The 14621-nt window shown below is 40.0% G+C and overlaps 1 long non-coding RNA gene across 1 annotated transcript; it reads right to left on the bottom strand.

Moving 5' to 3' along the window:
• Window positions 1-4599: 4599 nt before the first annotated feature.
• Window positions 4600-12737, bottom strand: LOC131831416 (uncharacterized). The gene is made up of 4 exons (XR_009353642.1): window positions 12068-12737; window positions 11772-11950; window positions 6564-6651; window positions 4600-5205 (listed from the first exon to the last, which is right to left on the bottom strand). It is a non-coding gene; the product is annotated as an uncharacterized LOC131831416 (long non-coding RNA).
• Window positions 12738-14621: the final 1884 nt, after the last annotated feature.

The following is a 14621-nucleotide window of genomic DNA, read 5'->3' as shown; positions in this document are numbered from 1 at the left end:
ATTGAGGAAAACACAAAGAAATGAAAAAACGTTCCACGCTTGTGGATTAGAAGAACAAATATTGCGAAAATGTCTAGAGCATTTAGCATTACTAAATGTTTAAATTCAGACATTAGAAAATGTGTAGAGCAATCTACACATTTAATGCAAGCCCTATCAAAATACCACCAACTTTTCTCAAAGAAATGGAACAAATAATCCTAAAATTTAATGGAAGCAGAAAAGACCCTGAATAGGCAGAGGATTGTTGAAAAAGAAAACCAAAGTTGGTGGCATCACAATTCCAGACTTCTTAGCTCTACTACAAAGCTGTTATCATCAAGACAGTATGGTACTGGCACTAAAAACAGATACATAGATCAATGAAACAGAATAGAGAATCCATCCAAATCCTTGAGGAGAACACAGGCAGCAACCTCTTCAACCACAGCCACAGGAACTTCTTCCTAGAAACATAACCAAAGGCAAGGGAAGTAAGGGCAAAAATGAATTACTGGGATTTCATCAAGATCAATGTTAGGTCACTGTATCCACAGCTCAGCATATCTGATTATCCTACCCTTGGGTGTACATGGAGTGACCTTCCAGTCTGAAGAAAAGACAAGTTAGGTTTTTGCCATACTAAATGTAATGACTGCTATCTATATGTTTATTATCTTAAGTGTATACCAAGCAATAACATGAAATAATTTTATACTGTGCCCTCACAAGTGGCCTCAATAAATTTATATAATGTCAAAAAAAGTACATTTTATTCAACCCTAACCTCTATCAAAACTCAGAGGCAGTACTCAAACATGTGTTAAATGAACAAATGGCTGAACCCAAGAATTAAGTACAGGAAGCAATTTCAGCATATTAGGGTAAGGAAGTTGAAGTTTTTGTACAATAAAGTAGAGAATTTAATCAGAGAGCCTAGCATGTCTCTGTACTAAGGCAGCTAATGGAGCAGTTTCTTAAAAGAATAGTGTAAAAATAACATCTGGAGTATACTGATTTGGTCCCTTCTTTTGCCTCTGAATTTCATCTAAATTATCCCAAATCGATCAGAATGAGTATCATTTAAGATCCTTCAGTAAGGACGCCTGGGTGGCTCAATCATTAAGTGGCTGCCTTTGGCTCAGGTCATGATCCCAGGGTCCTGGGATCGAGTCCAGCATTGGGCTCCCTGCTCAGCATGGAGTCTATTTCTCCCTCTCCCTCTGCCTGCCACTCTGCCTACTTGTGTTCTCTATCTCTCTGTCAAACAAATAAATAAATCTTAAAAGAGAGAGAGAGAGAGAGAGAGATGCCACATGTTCTCTTGAAAAAGAATTCCATGTCCCTTAAAGCTTACAGTTGACTTTTCGGGGAGGCTGTTTGAAATCCTCTTTGGTCCAAAACGAACCCAATCCTATTTTTTGTTCAGAAAAGAAATGAATCTTTGTTAAGGAGGTTGTTAAACATCCTCTTTGCAAAATATATGCTCTCCATTCACAATTTTACATGAAGTCCACTTCAGTTAAAGAATCTGAACCTTTTTAAAAAGATTTTGCTTATTTAAGAGAGAGACAGAGAAATAGAGAGAGAACAAGCAAGTAGAGGGGCAGAGGGAGAAGTAAACTCCCCACTGGGAAGGGAGCCCAATGTGGGGTGAGATCCTAGACCCCTGAGATCATGACTTGAGCCAAAGGCAGACAATTAACCAACTGGGCTACTCAGAAGCCCCAAGAATCTGAATCTCTTTAAAAAGGAAATTTAAGGGGCACCTGGGTGGCTCAGTTGTTAAGCGCCTGCCTTTGGCTCAGGTCATGATCTCAAGATTCTTAGAATCAAGCCCCACATCAGGCTCCCTGCTCGGCAAGAGGCCTGCTTCTCCCTCTCCCATTTCCCCTGCCTGTGTTCCCTTTCTCATTGCATCTCTCTGTCTAAATAAATAAAATCTAAAAAAATAAAAAGGGGGCGCCTGGCTGGCTCAGTGGGTTAAGCCGCTGCCTTCAGCTCAGGTCATGATCTCAGGGTCCTGGGATCGAGTCCCACATCGGGCTCTCTGCTCAGCAGGGAGCCTGCTTCCTCCTCTCTCTCTTCCTGCCTCTCTGCCTACTTGTGATCTCTCTCTGTCAAATAAATAAATAAATCTTTAAAAAAAAAAATAAATAAATAAAAATAAAAAAATAAAAAAATAAAAAGGAAATTTAAACAATCCAAAACTAGAAACAACCAAAATGTCTATAAACAGAGAAATAAATTGTAGTAGATTCATATAAAGGAATACTAAATAGCAATGAAAAATTGTGTGATATACACAAAAACATGGATGAATCTCAAGACATTATGTTGAGTGAAAGACATATACTTCCCAAACAGGTCTAGAGGGCAATTGGATGTGAACTTTTCACAGCTATTCCTATCAAGGTACTAGATCAGTGAGAAGATTCTCCAGTTGATAAGAAAAAATTAATAGGTTACCTTATATTTATTTGTACAGGTACAGATCAATCCCCAAGTCAGAGAAAAGGAGCTTTCCAGTAACTAATTAATCCCAGCCAGGATACCCCAGAATTTATGGGATGTACAAAAATACTCCTGTTCAATATTAATGAGACTGTGCCAGTTTCTTTAAGAAAAATAGGCTTTGGAGACAAAAAGACTGTCTACATCAACTAAAGAGTATTCTTCACCAAACTTCCTCAAATGACTTCACTTCTTGAAGGTAAAAGGAAAATTAAGTAAGACGATTTATTTGGGATAGTCAAGGGATGTCAACAGGTAAAAATCCTGAGATGAGATTCTCTCTCAGATATCTGCATGCCCAACACATATGCAGAAAAATGACTTTGACTTCGTTTTGAAGAAAACACTTTCTCAGACACATAACTGAGTCTTCAGTAAGCTATTCCACCATTCTATCAGGCTATTTACTTCTGTGGTATCCTAATTACCATAGAAAATGACAAAATCTTTATAAGCATTAGGAAAGAAAGCCAATCATTTGGATGATTCTTAATTACTTAGAATTTCTTTCCTTTCCCTTTAACTTTAGAACTTTATGACTCTTGATTGAATGGCAGCATTGATATGTGGCCCTTTTGAACTATGGAAGAGGGAGAAGCATAGGGTTGGAGTGGAGAGAGGTGGGGTTGCTTACCTAGTGTGTCCTTGGTGCTACACCAAGGGCAGAGAAATGTATTAGGTGACTGTCAGAAGAGAAAATGGGACATGTTAGCAGACTTGAGACACTGTTAAAATGATAGATTCCTAGTCTGAATTATCTACCAGCTCCTATATTAGCTTTTTACATGTAAGAGCTTGAGGTCTCTGAATGTGATGACCCTCCACTCTGATATCAAAGCCATGCACATTACGTATGCATCTGGATGAATTAAACAGCTAAAGAAATGTTCATGGGCTATTGCATCTACACCAAGGCAGAAACTCCCCTGGGGCTTAATCTATTTTGGCTAATGAGTATGCTGGGCATTTTATCTAGAAGACATACATGAATTTTTATTAGTTTCACAACTCAAGAGCAATGATTCTCAGAATGGATAAAGATGGAAGTATCTGTGTCATTAATCAAGGACTCGTGAGTATCACTAAAAAGCAGGAAGCTTTCACTAACCAAATGGACAAGAAGACACCTTCTGTGGATGTCAGTCAGCCTCTCTCCTCAGTCACACTGGTGCTTCTTTAAGTGCCCCTGTGCAAAAGGGTCACGGTAGCAGGGATAGAGGCAATACATAGGCTTAAAAAAATACCCAGGCTGATCTACTGTTACTGCTGAGTGCTTTGCTTGCACACAGCAAAGACTACTGCTGAGCTTCCATATGCCAGGTAGACAACCTGATTGATGACAGATTGATTACACTGGACCTCTTTTATCACAGGGGGGACAGCATTTTGTTTTCTGAAGGATAGACTCATATTCTGGATATGCATTTGTGTTCCTTGCCTTTAATACTTCTGTCAGCATTACCACGTGTAAACTTACGGAGTGCCTTATTCACCACCATGGTATTCACCATTCATCATTCATGGTATTCACCACAATATCACTGTGAATCAAGAAACTCATGTTATGACAAAGTATATTAATGGGCTTATGCTTATGGAATTCACTGGTCATACATGACCCTGAAACTACAAAACAAAAAACAAACAAAAAACAAAAACACCCCCCCCCAAAAAAAAAACCCTATAGAAAAAAAAAGGACCCTGAAACAGACTTGATAGTCTGGTGGAACAGCTTACTGAAGTCTCAATTATGATGCTAGTTAAGAAACAACATGCTGAAAGGATGAGTATTATCTTATGGAAGGTAGTATATGTTTTGATTAAACAGCCAATAAATGGTGCTGTTTCTCCCATAACCAGAATGTCTTAATCTGAAAATTAAGTGGTAGAAGGGGGTGTGGCTAATCTATCACATTAAATAATTCTTTCTCAGAGTTCCTGCTTCCCTTCTCTAGTTTGAACTATTCTTTTTTGCAAGTCTTGGTTCTTAAAGGAGAAATAATACCTTCACCAGAGAACAAATCAAGTTTCCATGGACTTGGAAGTTGAGACTCTACTTATCTTTTAGGTTCCTTGTGCCACTGAACAAATAGACAAAAGGAGAGGAAGAAGATGCTCTAATATCTGGGTCATTTCTCCTGATTACCACAGGGAAACTGTGTGCTACTTCCCTGGGGGTGGGAAGACTGGGATTCTCTTCAGTGTCTTGTCAGATTTCACTGGTAAGAGGTTGCAAGAGAGAGACTGCAAAGCTAGTGCGGGAAGACAACATTACTTTACATGTTTGTTTCCTGTTCTAGACAGCAGCCCTCCAGCTGCACTTCTTTAATCTAGACCAGTGATTCATTCCATAAGCAATGGTTGGTTCTTGTTTGCATATATTCCAGACTAGGACCTCATAGCATTCACTCAGAGGCACCAGCACTAATTGGCCAATGCTGCCAACGACTGATATGAGATTTAATTCTACCTCAGTGTGGCAATGCTCCAAGTTCCTGAGGCACATGTACCAGCCAGGTAGCACCACTGTGCTCAGAGCTCTGAATTCCAGATCCATGGGGGCTATGGCAGGATGGGATGCTAGACAGGATGCTTGCTTCTCTTCCTTGCTTCTTGGGATAACATGCTTTTTCCCTTTTACTTTCATAATTTCTTCTGGGCTTATATTCATTTAAATAAATATTGATGTCAAAGTTGAGTACGGAGGCCCATCTAAAGAAAAGAAGAAAATGAGATGAAGGAGAAGGCATTGCTTCTGGAGTGAGCCTAACACCAGGATCCTTGCAGCTTTGCAATGAGGGGTCTGATTTGATTTGGTGATTCACTTTCCTCTCTTTTTCATTCAATTCAACTGGCTGGAGCAGATACCTACTGAGGAGGTATTCAAGCCATCATACACATCAATACTATAAATGAGTAACAGCCCAGCTTTGTCTGTCCTCAAGTGACATGGCAGGGACATGCTTCTCACATGCAAGACAACAGGAGATAAGACATGTGCAAGGAACCAACTGTGAAGTGTTTTTTAATGTCTGTCACACAGTGGCAAACAGAAAGTGCTGATATATGTGCATGCACTCAGGTATAGTGACAGGTCCACTTAAAGCTGGCGACAACCTGCCTAGGAGCACTCCAGATCTCAACACATACCTGGAGACCATTTACTGAATTACCAGTGGGTCCTGGCACACATCAACTGAAAAGCTGTGCATTATTTTACATGAAAACAAACATGTATATTATGAAGTATAAAAAAGAAGTTTCCAAAAAAGTTGCCAAATTATTTCAAACCTATGACCCCCAGACACAGACTGATTCTTAACCATGAGGTTACTTCAGCAGAACACCATCTAAGAATGGGGGTCAAACAAACCCCCTCAGACATACAGCACAGGGAGGTGCCCAAGAGACATGCAATCCCACATGGGTGATAAAAAAGGGCTTTGTTGTGGATATGGCATTTTCCAAGAGCTCCGGTGAACACTGCATTTTTAAAACCAACACTTCAAAGCTGAAAAGATTCCAAAGCTTCCATCAGTACTGCTGTCAGGTGAGGCTTAATCTAGAAGCAATGTTTTCTCCTTTATACTTGGATATTGACAGAGAGGGCATCAAGAACATGGGAATAGGAAAGCCACATTGGAAAATTTCAAGTAAGCAGTGTTAAGTGCCTAAAGATTACCATGTATTCAGGAAAGGAATGGGCTGAGTGTGGTTGTATTGTGGAATGCAAAGGAATACGCCCAGTATTGTATTGTATTCTGGACTTGCATGGCAGAATGGGGCAGTACTCAATCCACTGGCAACCAAGAGACTGGAATGTGGACAAGACAGAGCCAGGGATTACAGATACACTCAGACCCGAGAGGTGAGGGTATGCAGCCAGAGCAGTGAGAGGAGAACCTCTCAAATTCCTGTCTTTTTCTCCATAGTCTTCCTGTTTTCCTGATATCCGTTCACTTCATCACTTTAGATACACCTTATAAATGGTCAGAGAGATTATAGTTAAGGAGATAAGGTATGAAATAGTTTAAAGCCACTCATTCCACTAATTCCTGTATAGTACAAACCTTTGGCTTGAGAAAAGTCGGGAGTACAGACATCTTATAGGATTCTTACTGGTGATTCAGTTTTCCACAGCCAATAACTTTCTGGTCACTGAAAAGGTGCCAAACAATACGGGTTTTTAAGGAGTTTGGTGGTTATTATTTTTGAAGAAGGGAGAAGGAAGAGATATATTTTTAAGTTGCTATAAGTTTAATGAGAAAAAACAAAGTACTCTACATTCTCTGTTATTTACATTTGATTTCTTCATGATTCACTTAAAAATGCAACATTATGGGGCACCTGGGTGGCTCAGTGGGTTAAAGCCTTTGGTTCAGGTCATGGTTCCAGGGTCCTGGGATCGAGCCCCACATCGGGCTCTCTGTTCGGCAGGGAGCCTGCTTCCCTTCTTTGTTCTCTGCCTGCCTCTCTGCTTACTTGTGATCTCTGTCTGCCAAATAAATAAATAAGTAAATAAATAAAGTCTTAAAAAAAAAAGCAACATTAATTATTCCCAGAAAGTGAGGTAACATATCTTCTCTCCTTCAAATATGGCATTTCCTTTTCTGTCACTTCTTAATGTAAAGTAAAATTTATACATATGCCTTTAGTTTTAAAAGTAACTGTTCTTTTTTCTGAATGTAGATATTTTCATGTAGATGATAACTTGAGATAGTTTTTAATTCAATATAAAACCCTTGAAAATATTCTAGCCTTCCCTAACACATTTCTTCTAATATTAGGGCTTACTGCTGTGCTTTCCATCTGTTGATTGAAACATTCTTTGAATCCTTAACTTCACAGGGTGTTGCTACTGACAGATAAAGTATTGAAAAGGACTCATCAGCACTTTGCCCACACATCCTAGACTACATCTGAGTGACTTTATTTCCTCATTCTGAATAAGCAGGGTGCTCCAGGAATCAACAGAGGGCACTCTGCCCAGCCATGGTTGTGGCAATGCTATCATGGGTATTAAGGCAGGTGTCCAAACTCATCAAGATATATAGATAGATAGATAGAGAGAGAGAGAGAGAGAGAGAGATACAGATATTACATGTATGCAATTATACCTTAATAAAGCTTTAAAAAGCTCCAATTATCCAATTAACTACTATGCTCATAATGACTTAGTCAGTTGAATGAGGACCTGAGGGGAACACGGTAGGCGAGAGCAATGAGACCATGTGGTACCAGCCCTTAAAATGGAGAAAGCCTGCAATTTAAGAGGCTATTAAAAAAGCAAGTTTATAGGGGAAGCTGGGTGGCTCAGTTAGTTAAGCATCTGACTTTTGATCTCAGCTCAGGTCTTCATCTCAGAGTAATGACTTCTAGCCTAGCATTGGGCTCCATGCTAGGCATGAAGCCTACTTTAAAAAAAAGAAGGCAAATTTATGTAGGACAGCAGGGTCACATTCATAGATTTTTGCCACAAATGTCATCTATGGCTTTAAACCTATTTTCCAGATTCTTTTCTAAGAGCCAATTCAAAAAGTGTTGTGTTCATCACTCAGAGCTACTCAGAGATAGTGAACCAGGCTCATAAGGCAGAAAAAAATTGGACTATTTGGACAATTTTATTTTTTTTTTTTTTTTTTTTTTTTTTTTTTTAAGATTTTATTTATTTATTTGACAGAGAGAGATCACAAACAGGCAGAGAGGCAGGCAGAGAGAGAGGAGGAAGCAGGCTCCCTGCTGAGCAGAGAGCCCGATGCGGGGCTCGATCCCAGGACCCTGGGATCATGACCTGAGCTGAAGGCAGCGGCTTAACCCACTGAGCCACCCAGGCGCCCCTATTTGGACAATTTTAATTCCTTAACATAGTTGGGCACCTGGGTGTCTTAAGCCTCTGCCTTCAGCTCAGGTCATGATTCCAGGATCCTGGATCCAGGCTCTCTGCTCAGCAGGGAGCCTGCTTCCCCTTCTTTCTCTGCCTAATTGTGATCTCTCTTTGTCAAATAAATAAAATTTTTTAAAAAATAATCAATAGTTTAAGAAGAGGGTTTTTTTTGGTATTATGAACCAAAAGACAATGTCCACTGCTAGTGTAACAGCAATGCCTGCCATTTCTTTCCTTCTAACAGCATCCCAGTTTCATGTTTAGATAGTATCCATTGCTTTCTTTCCACAGCCTTAGGGGCTAAACCATGTCCGGTCTAAGTTAATCTTTCCTCTTTATCAGTGACTAGCCAACTGGTAGCAATGTGAGCCAGGTCCTTGGCTGGTAGTTGGAAGTTTTTCCAATTAAAAGAACAAAGCTTCATATGAAATAATAATTTTGCCTCTCTCCAGCTTTTCCTGTTTGGGAAGTTTTGATGAGGTCTGATGTCTACAGTTGTTGGTAGCCATCTTGAGACCACAAACTAAGACATGAGGAACTTTCTTTCATTTCATAATTTTTATAAAATTTCATAAAAATGAAATAAAGAAAGCAGGGAATAAACACTACATACTTTATAGTATTACTGAATAATTCTTGATGTATAAAAAAGATAAGGCCCCCCCCATTTGTTAAAATCATGGTTAACTGTGATTTTCTGTTACTTAATCCTGAAATTGTTTTTAACTGATAAATTGTTTCTCCTTTCAGGGAAGAGGGTAAGTGTGCTTTTATGCGTATGGAGGTAAATATTGTATTATTATTGCTACTGTTATTTTTGCTGGGAATTTAACATGTGGAATAAGGGTATGTGTTGAGCAGCCAAGCAGAAAACTATGGGAAGACCAACTATTGACACCAAATACCTTGTATACACTCTTTCTATGCTTGGAGGATTTTCCACTTAAAATCCCTGCAACCTTAACATAGAACTGAGAAACTTTCTCTCTCAGCTTCCTTTGTGACTTGGGTATGGGTGTGAGCCTTAGATTGTTCCCAACTGGATGTGCCCTCGTGACAATATGAATTTTAAGTCTTTGCTATGGAGGAGGTGCCGTATGTAATCTGTTCCAGTGAGGTGATAGCCAAGAACCCCCGCCTTCAAGGCACCAGGGACACCCAGCATCCAGGGCCAGTGTTGGCCACACAAGTGCTTTGGGATGATGGACATTATTCTCAGCCACAAAAGCCATAAAAAATTTGGAAAGATTCCTAATGTTCTTTAATAAATTTATCTTCTGGGCGCCTGGGTGGCTCAGTGGGTTAGGCTGCTGCCTTCGGCTCAGGTCATGATCTCAGGGTCCTGGAATCGAGTCCCGCATCGGGCTCTCTGCTCAGCAGGGAGCCTACTTCCTTCTCTCTCTCTTTTTCTGCCTGCCTCTCCATCTACTTGTGATCTCTCTGTCAAATAAATAAATAGAATCTTTAAAAAAATAAATTAATTAATCTTCTGCTGAAAATAGGTGAAACTGATTCTAAACACCCACAGTGATACATTTCATTATATTACCAATTTAAATGTTCTTGATTTATCATTTCATTGTCTTAGCCCAAAGTTAGCCATCTACCTAGCACTAAATGAACTCAACAGATCACTGATCCCAACTAACCTGCAGTTGAATAGGATCCCAAAACCTGAGAGTTGCTCTGGCCCCACTGGCCTTCTGAGAGGATCTGAGAGTAGTAATAACTCATATTCCATATTTGGAACATCAGGTTTTGAGGCATTCTCAGAGATGGGCATTGGGTATTGCATACATTATACTACATAGTAGCACCTTTTGGTGAAGTTATGTGTTTTGTTTACCAATCAATTAGGGCAGTAATTCTCAATATTTTTGGTGTCAGCACTCCTTCACTCTTAAAAATTACTGAGGACTTCACCAAGTTTTGGTTATACACATTATATCTACTGATATTTTCTGTATTTGAAATACTGAGATCAAAAAGAGTCAAATAATTTTAGTATTATTATGAAATGTTTTTTCATAATACTTTGCTATTCCTCTGAAAGGATTTCGGGAACCCTCAGGGAACACTGGCCCACTCTATGAAAACCACAGAATTGGATATTTATTGAACACCTGTTGTTTGCCCAACATTGAAATGGACTTTGTAGCAGATTTGGAAGTTCATCGGAGGGCACAAGCAAAGGCAGAGCCACAAGAATGTAACTGCCATATTGGCAAAAGAGGAGGAAACCAGCCACTTGGAAGATGAAGAAAAAAACAGGTATTTTCCTGTATGACTTAAATTTATCCTAAGTGCCTCCAGACAGTGCTATTTGTCTCGGGGTTTTGCTACATAAGAACTATTTAAAAAACAAAACAAAACAAAAAAAAGAACTTTTGTTTCCAAAAAAAAAAAAAAAAGAATAATTTTTCTTACAAATTAGTATTTTTTTAAGGCTGAAATTGGTTTCAGGCAATACAAGGTGTGGTATATTTGTTAAGTGACTGTCATTTCCCAGCAGGAAGGGGAATGGGTAATTTCCTTCTTTGAGCTCTGGTAAAGGGTAAAGAGATAAGCTAATTGGGAATATGTCTCTCTTTGACATTTAGTTCATCTGGAATCAAGTAGATTATTTCTGTTTATTGCTGAAGGAAAGTGAAACTCTCCACCCCGGTATTCCTCATGCTTTCTGGGAAACCCCAAACCATTCAGGTGAGGATTTCTTCTGCCAAGTGCTGCCCTTCCCACGACTTCCTGGAGGAGCTCCAGGCTAAGCCGAGCACGAGATGAGTCAGTGCCATTTCCACGGGTCTCCTACTCCAGCTCAGGTCAGCCATGTGAGAAGAGAAGATAGGACCTGGAGACTATCTGCTCCCCTCAAAAAGCCAATGCAAGGGACCCACATCCCAGTAAGTGTGATCAGGTCAAGTGGTACCTGGAGGTTTGTGGAAAGGTCAAACTTTGTTCAGGCAGCAAATACAACTGTAGCTTCCAGGGGTCACTTTCCAGAAGGAAGTGAAATTTTTGCCAGATACATAGGATATATGTACGTAACAGTATGTATGCATGGATGGATGGAAGGATGGTAAGATATTTGTAAATTTTATTTGAAAAATTAAATGAAGAGAATAAATAGAGTAAAAAAAGAAACTACCAAGAGTACTGAAATCTATGTATAACAAAACTCAGAATCAACAGTTGTTAACATTTTATCCTGTTTTGTCTAATTATAAATAAAACACAGGATAGAACGCAGAAAAAGTTCAAGGGCCAAGCTTCCACACATCCCCAAAGGTAATAACTACCATGCATTTAGTCACCCCTGATTTTCCACTGCCTTTTTCATTTCCCCTTGGTCTCTGAATTTTGTCTCTCTCTGCACCACCACCCGCCTACCACTCACCTTTCTTTCAAGATCCATGGCAGTTGTCCTCTTCTCCATGCAGCCTCCCCTGACTCCAGAAAGGCAGATGCTGTGCAGCCTTTCCTCCTCCATGGCTCATCTCCGGGAGTTGGGGGTCAAGAACCTCGTCTCATTTGCAATGGTATCTCCAACATCTCGCTGAACTCCACACAGAATTACTGGATGAAACAGTGAGGAGAGGGAGTGAGATGTTTGAGAGAGAAACACATACATCTACTTCCTCACTCCTTATAGTCCTGGCTTGTGCAGTGCCCAGTGCCCTTTACCTTACCTACCTCATCTCCTTGTTCTTGTAGCAATAGACATGAGCAACTCATTCTGTCCCCTGCCTCCACATTCCCATCGGGTCAGACTGTGTCCAGTTTGCCAAGAGAGAACACTGGCATTCAGCCCATTGGGGAACTGCTCTTGGATCCATGACCGGTGGTTAACAAGCAGGGCAAGACTGAGTCCTACTCTTCGTTTCCTTGATTCTGGCCAACTAGTACCAAACAATTTCCTCCACAATAAAGAGGCAATGTCTTCCAAGAAAAAAGGTTTTTTCCCTCCCTAATTATTTTATCTCTTCATATCCATTGTTTTGTGAAGTTACAAAAACTTTAAAATGAGAACGGCATCAAAAAGAATGCTGGCGTCCTGTCATAGGGTACTTCCTCCCCGCCATGCAAGCATACAGGGACGTGCCGAAGCACCTGAGAGCTTCGGTCCGCATGCGCCCTCGTTGTGCACATGCGCAAGCGCACGCATGCACGCACGCGCACACACGGAAGCACACGCACGCACGTTCCTCACTTTGAAACAGGAACTCCTGGCAACCCGTTTTGCAGGTTGATGGCGTAGAAACAGTTTCTCTTTCATCTTTGCTCTAAAAGAGAGCGGAGGCAAAAGGACTTGCAAAATAATGTAAACAAATGAGCTAAAATTAAGGACCAGGGTCCTTGTGTGTTTTGTTTTAAGCATTTCAAGAACATAAGATAGCACCTGAGCTAGAGTATGTGCTAAGTAGCTGATGAGACAGAAGGAATAAATTAATGAAGGCAGGAGTGCAACATTGTTCTGGATAGGGAAGCCGTCACCTTTTGGTAAAATATACTTTTTTTTTTAACAAGTACTGAAATTATTTTATTGATTTTTAAAATAAAGTTTTTTGCATAATAAAAATGCTACTGCTAGTAATCACTTCTCCGTTTGTAATGTACATTGGCTAACTTTTCTTTTTTTTTTTTTTAAGTTATTTTCAGCATAACAGTATTCATTGTTTTTGTACCACACCCAATGCTCCATGTAATCCGTGCTCCCTCTATAATACCCACCACCTGATACCCCGACCTCTCCCCTCCCCCCCTTCAAAACCCTCAGATTGGGGTTTTAAGGAAATTCAGGCTGGGCAACCACTCGCCTGCCACTCATTCGCCCAGTGGGCTTGCACAATATTTACGCTGGAGAGCAGGGTGTGACCAGGAGTGAGGAAACTTGGGCCAAAATTCTAAGACAAGATGTCAGATTTGTAAAGTTCAGATGGAGACAAAGAGCCAAAATAAATGAGTTGTAAATACTGGAATTGAGTCAGAGATAATGGGAAAAACTTAAATGGTAGCAAAACAAAACAAAAAACAACTAACCAAACAAAACAACCCTAATTTGAAATACCCATTTCTGGCCCTAAGGCAAATAAATGATATTCCTAAAAATTATTTGTCTAGTATTTATGCTACTTATTTTTTCCCCAGTGAACATTATATCGTTGTTATCTACATATCTTGCTGCCAAATAAATCTTTTTTAAAAATGGAGATGAAAACTAAGTATTGAGCATTGAGTGTATCACTTCACAGGCATTTAGTAGAATTCAGTTGGATAATTGGAACTGGGAAATTCAGCATACAGTACAGACACTGAAAAAATCCCACAGAATTCTTTACATAACATTAAATTATCATCCATAAGCCTTCATACTACTGGACTTGGAGAAGGGGTGGAAGGTACAAAATTACCAAATAACAAGTCTCTATCTCTTCCACATTATTTTAGGCTTTTCTGAATAGTGAAATTTTAAGTTCAAATTTTGTTTCCTCTCAGTACTTCAGCCCAAGGTGACATGTGGGTAGAGGGAAAGCCATCTATATTGCCAGATCCTCCCCTCCACTTCCCTCCTCCCACCATCCTTACCCTACTTAGCCTGTGCCCTCAATCTCAGCCAGCCTTCCAAGTGTGCCCTCAGCTAGGATGGTGCTGCTATACTCTGCTCGGGGTCACAGCTCACTCTGCCACAGTGACTCTATAGCCAGCCAGTTGGCACCCTACTCTCAACTCTGTGCCTTATTTCCCCTCAGAAAGCAGATGGAAACTTCCAGACTGTACAGAACTCACCCAGTCATGGAAACCTGTATGAGCTTTCACAGACCTCTCCCCCAGCCTAACTATGTCACTATACAGTCACCCCTTGACTATGGTTTAAAGTTTAAATGGGCTCATGTATCAGGATTTATATAATCACTTTCTAATTAGTTTAAGGGGAAAACATGTAAATTCAGAGCTGATTTACCTCAAGTTTTGATCACTTACATTCCTAGCACAAATAAAATTCTAGCACATAGTAGATCCTCAGTAAGTATCTGATGAATCAGGGGGAGGAGTAGAGATCTTGACTATACAGTTAGACAATAATGACAACAAAACAGAGCTCTAGAGACTGGCAGTTCTTAAGAAATCTGTGGATCTGGGAGTAGGTAAAGCCAGTATTATCCCTGGACTTTGTAGAGTCCTATGTATGAGTTGGATCTCTGTCACTTGCAACCAAACAATGAATAAAAAGGCATAACCCTGTGGA

This window comes from Mustela lutreola, chromosome 5 (assembly GCF_030435805.1).
Source record: "Mustela lutreola isolate mMusLut2 chromosome 5, mMusLut2.pri, whole genome shotgun sequence".
Lineage (NCBI taxonomy): Eukaryota > Metazoa > Chordata > Mammalia > Carnivora > Mustelidae > Mustela > Mustela lutreola.
The sequence above is the reverse complement of the archived record's forward strand: the minus strand, read 5'-3'. Positions and strand labels throughout refer to the sequence as shown.